Consider the following 11,059-nt stretch of genomic DNA (forward strand, 5'->3'; position numbering starts at 1 on the left):
TTCAAAAAGGCTTAGAAGCATACTTTTTGTTCCTTAAACATCTGAAGTTTGGTTGGGGATTGGCTGACCTAAGCAGTTCTACTCTATATGCCTTTCTTCCTCATTAGTGAGTAGACGTGAGGTAATTTTTTATGGTGATGAGATAGGCACATGAGCAAATATGAACACGTACTAGGGCATCTCAGACTAAGGCCCCAAACCAAAAGTTTCATTTCTATCTTCATGCTATTAGCCAAAGCAAAGTTACATACCTAAACTTAAAGTAAGGGGATAAAAACATGCATTCCACCCATAACAAAAGCATGGAACTGGTATGGATCTAGGAAGGAAAACATATGGAACCAATAATTCCATCTACTTTTTTAGGTATTTCATACTGGGAATTATACAGGCCTGAGGAAGTATCTTTGTCTAGGTCAAGATTATTCTGTACAATGAATAACTAACCATGACTTTCAAAATTTTCATTTTGGAAGCTTAAAAGACAGAAACGTCTCTCAAACTCCAGCTTTTTCTGGCTACCAACAGAATTTGTAAACATCATGGACACCAGGAGAGTTCAGTCTGTCACAGATCAGGAGTATATCTTTATTTACCTTGGTGACAAGCAAGGAGATGTAAATAGGCCACAAGGAAAGCTGGTTTTTCATTTGCACTACTTCATTCGTTTTGTATTTATAAGATATACTGCCTGGGAAAGCTATAAATAAGAGGCTAGAAACAGCTTGAGGGGCTGGTGATGGAATCACAAATCACCAGAGTTACATCTTCATCAGTATCCTGATGGAGAACCTTTGTAATTGCCAAAATATATTTATCTCTGCTCAAGCTACATAATTTGTATATTACAAGCTAAACTAAGTGACCTCAACTTTCCCAACATTTCTGCAAAGTTTTATATTGATCAACCCAAATCTGGCTGCAGTGGATGCTACTAATTCCTGTCTTTTCCAAGGCAAAATGGGTCACACTGGTGCCTCTCCTTGTGTGTCTTTGTATGTATACTTATTCTGCTTTCATATTTATGTAAGAACCCCAAGTGAGCCAGAACATGATATGAGAATTTAGCCTCACAAATCTATCTACCCTGATATAAATTCTTACTGAGTACCTTTATGATTCATAGCTTAGAGTAGAAAGATATGGGGAAGTTGAGGGTGTCACCTTCAAAACATCTCACTTAAAATGTACCTGGGGTTTGCTGAAACTAATTTATTTGCCCTCTTCATTGAAAAAAAAAAAAAGTCCCTTAAACTACTGAGCTGATGCTGGGGATCTGAGAGGATGAAAAAACATATTATTGAAAAAAGAAGGCGTGGTGCCAGAGCTTTGATCTGGTAGAAAGAGGCTGAGGGGTCTCAATGGATAGAATTTGGATGTGCATCCCAGGGGCTCCAGAGAGCAGAAAGGATACACTTGGGACAAGGAAAAACAATAAAGAAACAAAGAAAAATTCTGTTGAAGACAGAGATAATTTTCCTTTCTTCATAAAGCTCATTCTCCTATGAATTGCATTCACACAAGCAGCCAGCACTTACTGAGCAGCTGCTGTAAACTAGGCACTGTGCTAAGCATGTTGCATGCCCTATTTCACTGATTCTTCACAGCTACATTGATTCTTCACAACTACTATTGTTATCCCATTTTCAGATTGGGGAAGTGAGATCTGAGAAGGAGTGAGTGACTTGCCCAAAGTCACACAGCTGGGAAGTATCAACAGGGTTAGTGGTAGAGATGAGCACAAAGATTTAATCAAAGCACTAGAACCTTACCACAAAAATATGACCACTGTGTTATATTGCCTTAATTCTTTTCATAGAAATGAACTGACCAGGCCATTGGGGGCTAAGGAGAAAAAGACAAAAACAAACAACAGCAAGAACAACCACAGCAATATCAAACAATGGGAGGGAAAAAATACTGAACTTGGTGTCAGGAAATCAATGATTTAATATACTGTTTAATCATTTGAAAGAAAAGACAGATTCTCTGAACTCCACAGCTTACAAAAAGTATAGTGAGATGTTGAGTAGTATTTTCTATTGCCCAGAATTGGTGACAGGCCAGAGTAGAGAACAAAGAAAGGCTCCAGAACTCACATTCTAAAGATAGTCATACATGACTAGGGCCAGATATTCATGCCAGGGCTTACTAAAAGTCAGGAAAACAGGCTTCGCTACACCCGACCATCACCTATATAATGCTGTCAGAGGTGTTCCTTCCATCTGAATCTCTTTGGCATTCACCATTTCCATGCACTACTTCAGCTTTCTAAAAAAAGAACCCGCATCTGTCTGCCTGTGAGCTCTCTCCATCTACAGGAGCATGTTCTGCTATGCATGAAATATTCTGGAAGTTCAGAGAGTCATTTTGTCCAGGAGCAGCTCTTAGCCAAGAATGGAAAGTAATTGAAAGGAAAATAAACCAGCTTCCTTACCCTCAGGAAGCACCTTCATGAATATTCATCTCCTTTCTTTTGCATTCTGAAATGCTATCTTCTATACTTAGGAAATTTCTTAATTTAGTCATAATAGGATTGGCTAACCTGTAGTAACAAGTAATCCTAAATCTCAGTAACTTGAAAAAAAACTCTCAGTATCTTACTACAACAGAGATTTCTCCATCAGGTCATGATCAAAGTGAGTTAATTACCTTAACTGGATGACTCTCTTCCATGCAGTGGAATTCTCTTCCAAGAATCCAACTATTCTTTTTTTATTTCATCTTGAGGCTACAGAGTTTCAACACACAAGTTCCACACACTATGCCAAAGGGCAAAAGAGAAATGGACGAGGTACATAGGCTTTTAATAATTGCTTTTGCCTGCAAGTTTGTCACTTTCATTCAAATCCCATTGGCCAGAACTTGTCACATGGTTACGAACTAACTGCAAAGGAGGCTGGAAACAGCCAGGGAACACGTGTGTATTTTGTGAACACTGATTGCTTCTGTCACAACTCTTTTCCTTTTTCAAACCCAGTTCAGGAGCATTCTTTCATGAAAACTTGGACTGCTCCTCCTGCCCCTTCCACCACCCTCCTGTTCATTTGCACAGTGCTTTGATGTACATCTCTAATTTTAGCTTCTTAGATTGCTTTCTAACTTTGCTCTTGCATTGTCTCATGAACTACACAAAAGCAAAGAAAAAAATACTTATTTCTTTTTCTAGCCCCCATAACACTACCAACAATTTAGGTAGGATTTAATGAATCTTTAATGAATGAATTAATGAATGAATGATGTTTTACAAATAACTTTGATTTTGTGAGTTTCCTGCACTAGCTAATCACCGGGGCATGCAATGGATTTCTCCAAGAAGCCATCATTGACTCTTTAATGTAAAAATGTTCCTTGACTGTATTTCTCCTTCTGGGAATGGCAAGGAACCAAAGTCAGGGAAGCAGCAGATAACAATAAAACCGAGCATTCAGAGCCTTGAACTAGTACAGCAGGACTCAGATGCCAAATACAGGTCAGGAATAAAAACTGGACCTCTGGGCATTAACACTCTCTCCAGGCAGGCTACACCGCCCCCCAACAGACAATGTGCCCAGCTCAAGCTGCTAGGGCAGCCAGCATTTCCAAGCCCAGAGTCCAAAACTTCATAAGAAGAGATGAGCTGAGCTGAGCTGATCTCCAACTGGCAAGAATAAATGAAGGAAAAGATTTCTCAGTTGAGGATCCTCTGAGAAAAGGAAAATTTTAAGCTTCCCAAAATTCATCACTCTTGCCATATGCTGTGACTTTTCCATTCATACCAGCAATTGTAGAAATTTTAGCTTCTGAATATAACATTGAGAAATTAATGAAGAGTTTATAAATAAGTGCTGACTCAGAGCAGGGCCCTTGTTAATGTTCTTCAAGACCTGTAGTAATTAATGTCTCAACCAAGGCCCTCACTCTTTCGGACAGTCCCTACCAAGGAGGCCCTTGCTACCCTTCTGTGACCTTGTTACTGCAAACCTCACCGCCTCTTTATAGCAAACCTAAGACTCTCCAGGATTCTCAGTTTATGCCAAAAGCTGAAAACAGATTGTGTCAGGATAAGAACTGGGAAAAAGATGTAGAGAATGAGAGCATGGGGAAGTAGGATAGAAAATTTAAGCAGGGGGTTTTGGGCCCTGAATATATGGGGCCTCCTGACTGTATAATTAATCTGAGACACCCACAAATGGTTTGCCAGCATCATGTAGTAGCTGGACCTAACCTGATGCTGCACTGTCCAGTATGAGCAAGATTTTTGCCAGGTTGCTGTCCTGGAAACAGGTCCCTAGATAACCCCACGGACATATCCCCAGAGCCTCTCAGGGTTCCTGCACAATCTCAAATAGGGGTTAGATGGTCAGGGAGATAATAGAGACCAGGTGCTTCTGTGGACTCAGAACATCTAGCCCAGATGGCACTATCTTCAAGACTGGCTACACAATTTTGCAAAGCTCAGAACAAAATAAAAGTATGGTACTTATTTAAAGATGCTTTGGTGTTCCAAGGCAGTGGCAGCAGCTTCTTGGATGAGGCTCTGTGTGACCCCACAAGTTGTAGCCCACAAAGCTAGCCAGAATTACTGGCCTCCACTGGTTCCAGGCACTAAAGTGAGACTGAGAAAACTTTAAAGTGTGGGGGCCCTCAATGTGGGGACTAGGACAGGAGTCATGCTTACTGGGTCCAAGTACTAAGCCAAGATTATAGAGAAAAGGAGCAAAAGTCAGTGATAAACCACTGCTTATCCCCAAATCCCAAATGCCAAGGAAGCTCATGACAGAAAATAGCTAAGAACTTTATGAAGCACTTATGCAATAAATTCACAGCCACCCAATAGAATACTACATAGCCACCAAAAATAATGTTTATGAAAGCCTTCTAATAATACATAGTAAAAATTATTGCAATATAAATTCAAGTGAATCAGATACAATCACAATTATGTGACTATGCATGCATAAAATACTAGCTTTAAATAGAAGTATAATTTCAACAGTGGGTACTCCTGGTTGGGAAATATTATAAGTGACATTTTTCGTCTTTTATAGTTTCTACGACTCAAATTTTCTCTAATGAACCAAAATTAATTTTGTAAAGAACACAAAACTTCAGGGCTTTTAGTAAAATACAACAAATTTTAAGTATGGATGGTACCTTAAGACCTCTTACTTCTAATAAATTCTAGAAATGTTTTATTATGAAGTTTTATAAGAAATGGCCTCTGATATGCAGTGTTCTTTAATTTCTGAATGGTAGGAAAAAGACAATGCTACTTTCAATAATAGTGATCTTTATAACCCATTTTAATATAAAATATTAAACATTATAAGAAAAGCCATATTCCAAATTCTTACCAAACCAGTTTACCTAATGTCAAACTATCCCTTGTCCCTTGGAGTGGGCCGTGTCATTGTTCTAGATGTGAGAGTTAGTGCCATTGAGAACCTGGAAGACAGATATTTAGATAGCAAAGCCAAAGGCTTCATACTGCAAAGTATACTAAAAAAATAGCTTTTTTCTTTTTCTATATCTTATCTTTATTTCCTCATGGACCCCTTCATGTCATTCCCATAAAATTATTAGATAGAGAGAAAGAGGAAGGTGTTTTTGTCAATTGGTGATTATTCATCTCTACTAGCTTAAAATACTGTCTCAGATTTGCTCAGTAGAAACTCAAATTTTCAGTTGAGAGAACTAAAAGACTTGAGGGTTTCTTGAAAGGATATCTGAATAATGATTAGTCTAGATACCACAAACTTGATCCTTGGATTAAGCAAAAGATGTGAATTATGCAAGAGACATTGTTCTGAAATGCTGCCATATGCTTTTGCTACCCCTTTCTATGCAGCTACTCTACTGGCATATTTGAAGAAACAACTCCTAATGAAAATAATTTTGTTTATGCACAGGGTGCCCTGATGATTACACTTGTCGACTTGAGACTTGATTGGCTTGGGAGCTGCCTGGGGGATTAGTAAAGCACACTTCTGGGTGTTCCTGGTTGGGTCCTGGAGGTGTGACCTGGAGTACTGTCTACTCCCTCATCTTATCAGGCCCTGTTGCCCTGCTCTGCTTGCACCATGAACTAAGCAGCTTTGTTCCACCACACCCTTCCATTGTGATGTTTCTGCCTTGGAGCCAGTCAATAGGACTGAATCTCCTGAAACCCTGAGCCAAGTTAAACCTCTGCTGCTTTAAACTGTGAGTGCTGGGCACTGTATCTCAGCAATGCGCAAAGTGACAAATACTGACAGTGAGGTGTAGGGGTCAATTAGAAGAATCCATGAGACACATTTCCCTTGGGTATCCATTAGAAATCTTTAATTTGTTTTTTCCTTATAGATTCCTGGACCATTGAAAGGATTACATTTTCTTCTTGCTTGCTTTGGCTGCTAGGAAACTCAAAGACAAATGTAGAGTTCATCTTTAATAAGTGCATAATAAATGCCATTTATTTTGTTCATTAATCTTATATTTAGTTCCAACTGACTTTTCCTTTCTTTATTGTTCTTAGCCCCCATTTCCTCACCACTTAGGTTTTATCTTTTGTACTCTGTAAATCACCTCACGATAGTTTTGAAACAATGAAGCTTGCCTTGAACTTGCTGTGCCCTCACAGACACAGGAGTACTTTAATCCTGAAATATGCTATTAAAGACTGTTTTACAAGAAAATGTTTCTCCCACTGGACCATACTCCTTAAGAGCATAAACTATTCCTCACCATGTGGCATCTGGCACATAATAAGCAGTTTGAAAATGCTTGTTTGAGTGAATGAATACAAGGATGGAGGAAGGCTTTGAAAATGATTGAAACGTGCAAAAGAGCCTTACATTGTAGTATTTGTCACACGTGACAGTTTGCTTTAAAATATTGTGATAATCTGTTATCATACGATAGCTCTATGAAAACTAGGATGAAATTTTAACATCTGATTTTTTCAGCACTATCCACCAAGTCTGGTTCTGCAAAATGACTGGCTGTAAACACGTTTGACGGCCTTTATTCATTGTGAACACAGACATGCAGCTCCGTGAGGCAGGTTCCACTGAATCTGCTGTCACCAGGGAGATCTTTTCTTCAACTCACAAAATCTTGAAGTAAAAATACTTTAGCCTGTGAGTTACAGAAAATAAGCAAATCTTTCCTGTGAGGAAACTAGTACAGTTTACCAGGGGAGATTATACTCAGGAGCACCTGAGTGACCATGAAAGCCATCACTGCAGTGAAGCCCTAAATCTAAGGTGCCTGAGCCCTCTGTGTTGCATAAAGGTTTCTACAGTCTCGATGCAGTAATAACAGATTATGTCCTACATTTGTGCAATACTTTGTAAAATACTGTACAGAAAGGTTGTAGCCTTTCAAACTTTTTACCAGGTACCTGATAGCAAGAAATTGATTGTAAACATTCACTGTGTGCCAAACACTAGGTTACGTAAGCACTTTACAAATATTTATCAGGGAAAATATTGAAGCTGACAATTACTGCCTCCCCTTCCAAAAACAAAGCAGAGCCAAGAACCCCCTCTACACGCTGAAAAAAGATGATGTGTGGGGATGCACACAAGGAAGAAGAAGCAGAAAGACCCAAAGGTAAGGTTGAGAGTAGCAGCAAGCTCAGAAAGGGAGAGGGACAAGAGACGTCCAGAAGAAAGGTCTGCCTTCCTCACAAGAGGGGAGAGAGCCTGGGAAAGAAGTGACAGCTGTCACAGGGAAGTAGGAGAAATGTGACACTGAGAGAACTTTGAAGTGCGATGTGCAGTATAATCTCTGCTGTGAAATCTGCAGTAAGCATGTGTGAGGCACTTCTATACAGAAAGAAGAGAGGTGTGTGTGCAGAGCACGAACACCGAGAGGTTCCCAGGTTACCCACGTGATCTCTTTCATTTCTCTCTTTGTAAGATTCATCATCGCAGGCCAAGTGTCAGTGGACTGCAGCTCCTGGACCAAATCTGGCCAGCCTGGATTTGCAAACACAATTTCATCAGTGCACAACCGCACCTATCCATTTCGGTGCTGGCCATGGCTGCTCTCACAGGACAAAGTCTAAAGTCATGAAATGGGGCAGGGTCTGTCAGACCCACCAAGCCTGTGATGCTTGCTATCTGGCCCTATGTAGAAAGTCTGCTGACCCTTGTTCTCAATTCCTAAAGAAGAAAGATAGCATCAGTAAAGTCAAAAGATTTTATCAGTCAGGCAAATAGTGTTGGAGAAATTTAGAATAAGCAAACCCGAGTTTAAGATAGATTCACTGTTTCCTCAGCCAAGTTTTCTGAACTGTATGACGGATTAATAATACATACCTCACAGAGTTATCAGAAGATGCAGATTTAAAAATAATTTTTAAAATGTGTTTTAAAATTCATAAACGTTAGGGAAATGTCATGTTGCTGATGGTTCAAAAGTGGTAAATTGGTAAATAAAATGCTATAGAAGCTTCTCTCTCTCTCTTTCTCTCTCTCTCTCTCTCTCTCTCTCTCTCTCTCTCTCTCTCTCTCTCTCTCTCTCCTTCTCTTTCTCAGAATCCATGCAGAATTGATTTGCTTCCAGGACAATGCCCCACCATCATTACCAGATAACAATTCCTTGTAGATGTCCAAGCCCCTTATACAAAATGCATAGGATTTGTATATAGTTTATATAAGTCACCTCTTGATTACTTATAGTAGCTAACAAAATGTAAAATTTATGTAAATATTTGCTATATTATATTGTTATGGTAAGAATGACAAGAACAAAGTCTGTACATGTTCAATACAGCTTTTTCCAAATATTTTTAAGCATCACTGGTTGACCCCGAGGATGTGGAATCCATGGATACTTAAGAGTCATCAGTACCAATAAGTTTATAGATATTTCCCACCATAATGTCCCTGGACAAGGAGAGACTGAGCAAAGTGCTCTGCAAAGTTAATGAAAAAGACTCTGTTATTTTGTTAGACTTATCAGTATGGCATGTTTCTTTTTAAAATTTTATAACAAGAGTTTAATGTGGAATATATCTCTAGGGACACTTTCTATTTCCATGAAATTTGTCAATTGTGACACTCTCTTCACACATAGGAGCTTCACCTGGCTGAAGAATAAATATGAGGAAGAAATACAACAACTGTAAAGCAAAGTTTATGCGCATGCAGCAATAATGAGGCCATCACAGTGACATAACCAGAAGAAGACCAAGAGCACTTTAGTCTTTCAGTGAATAAAGGGTGTTCACAAAAATCCTTATACAGGACATATTCTAACTTTTGGAGTTTAAATTATGGGGGTGTTAGACAACCTGCCAGTAACATTTAAAGGCAAATCATAAATGCTTTTAGGACAAGAAGAATATTATATCTCAGTATGACTATTGGCCACCACGATGTGAGGCCTAGATTCTCAGCTCATTCTGTCAACCCCTTGAAGACTACCTGAAATACCTGCATAAAATATGGTTCTGTTGCATCAACAAAGCATTTATTACTCCCCGTAAAATACATTAGATCAAGTGAGAAAGTGGTCAAGCAATTGATCCACTTTTCTCTAAATGACACTTGAGCTTATTTACTAAAGTTTTAGAATAGCTAAAACATATAATTATATACTTCTACATAACTACCAACTTCTTTCTCATTTGCTCCTAAAAGACATAACAATTTCCTTGTTTATTTGCCATTAATGAAATCCATTTCAGCAAATCTCATCCAAGTAGAGGTTAAAATGCTACACACTTAAGTTTAGTTAAGAGCAGAGAACTTTCATCTTACAACTGATAAAATCTTCAATTTGCTAGCCATCTAGCAGTCATCATTGCAATTATAATTGCCCTGTTTAGTTCATTGAGCTTGGAGAAAATAAGTTGCATATTGTTGTGTTGCCCTGAACTAATTTAATAAAAAATTTTAAATGCTATTCAGAGAGTACCTGGCATATCTTTGATCTAAGGCATTAAAGATAAAAAGGTATAATAAGTTTGTGATGAACCTATATTTGTAATTACTAGCGTTGATTCATAATTCCTTCTTAGCTCAGAATAATGTTTCCCTGGAGCATTTTTTCAAATAGAGAAAAGGAAGAGTCCTATTTTAAACCCTCAAAATCAACATTTAATGTAAAATCATATTTTAGTGATGCCCATTAGAATTATATGAAAATTATTTTTAATTGAGTTTATTGGTACATTTTAGGTATACAGTACAGTTATTCATTATTGGAATCTTGTACCTTTACATGACAGGTCTTGGTTCTCATTTTTTCTTCTTGTCTCTGCCCTCCCTTCACCCGCTCCTCCTTTCCCTATTTATAAACACTTTATTTCCATTTTTTCATTTTCTCCTATTTTTTTCTTTTCCCCTATTACCTTTCCCCTACCCTTCCCACTTTCCCTAAACCTTTAGCCCCTTTCTTCCTATTTATATGAGAATTATTACAGATTCAAACTTTTAAATCTAGTTGAACTAACCAAATCAAAATCTCTAGGGACTTAGATTTATATTTTTAATGAAGGTGTCAGAGGACTCTTTTCACAGTTCATTCTATACTAGTCTGGGCACTTTCAAATAACACTAAATAATCCATCCACCTTCCAAAGGACTGATCTTGTGCTACTGAAAAAAATATTAATAGTTCATGGAAAACACAAAAGTTAACAAATACAAGGGACCACAGTAGATAAAAATATATAATCATATAAAGTACCTAAAATCAAAATAAAACAAGCATCTTGAATAGGATGCTTTATCATGTAAAAATGTCAATTTTGCCCAAATGTAAGTCAAATTAATATTCTAAAATTTAAAATTTAAAACATTAATGAATAGTTAAATCAACTTTGAAAATAAGGAGACAATATGATGGGAGAGATTTGCTTTACCAAATATTAAGACACATTAAAAAAAACATAGGAAAAGACCCCGGAGGGGGTCTCTTCAGCTGCCTGCCTGCCTGAGATCACCCGGTGGGTGCGCGACCTCCCGAACTGCATGACAACAGACCCAGTAAGGAAGGTAGCCATGCGGGCGCCCTTGAAACACCCCCATGACCTCCCCCCCACCCCCGTTCTCAAACCTCCTGATTGGGCCAGTCCTTAGACCAA

At 38.3% G+C, this 11,059-nt stretch overlaps 2 long non-coding RNA genes across 3 annotated transcripts in view; one reads left to right on the plus strand and one right to left on the minus strand.

Annotated features, from left to right (window-relative positions):
- Window positions 1-11,059, minus strand: part of LOC117283603 — a 551,579-nt gene that overhangs the window by 211,402 nt on the left and 329,118 nt on the right. The gene's annotated exons all lie outside the window — the stretch shown is intronic.
- LOC104854308 lies at window positions 6,151-9,161 on the plus strand. 2 transcript variants are annotated; one of them, XR_778047.1, is made up of 3 exons: window positions 6,151-6,183; window positions 7,492-7,575; window positions 9,046-9,161. It is a non-coding gene; the product is annotated as an uncharacterized LOC104854308 (long non-coding RNA). The 2 variants fall into 2 exon arrangements; XR_778046.1 differs by having other exon boundaries at window positions 7,495-7,575.

This window comes from Fukomys damarensis, unplaced genomic scaffold (genome assembly GCF_012274545.1).
Source record: "Fukomys damarensis isolate Sample0158 unplaced genomic scaffold, DMR_v1.0_HiC HiC_scaffold_28, whole genome shotgun sequence".
NCBI lineage: Eukaryota > Metazoa > Chordata > Mammalia > Rodentia > Bathyergidae > Fukomys > Fukomys damarensis.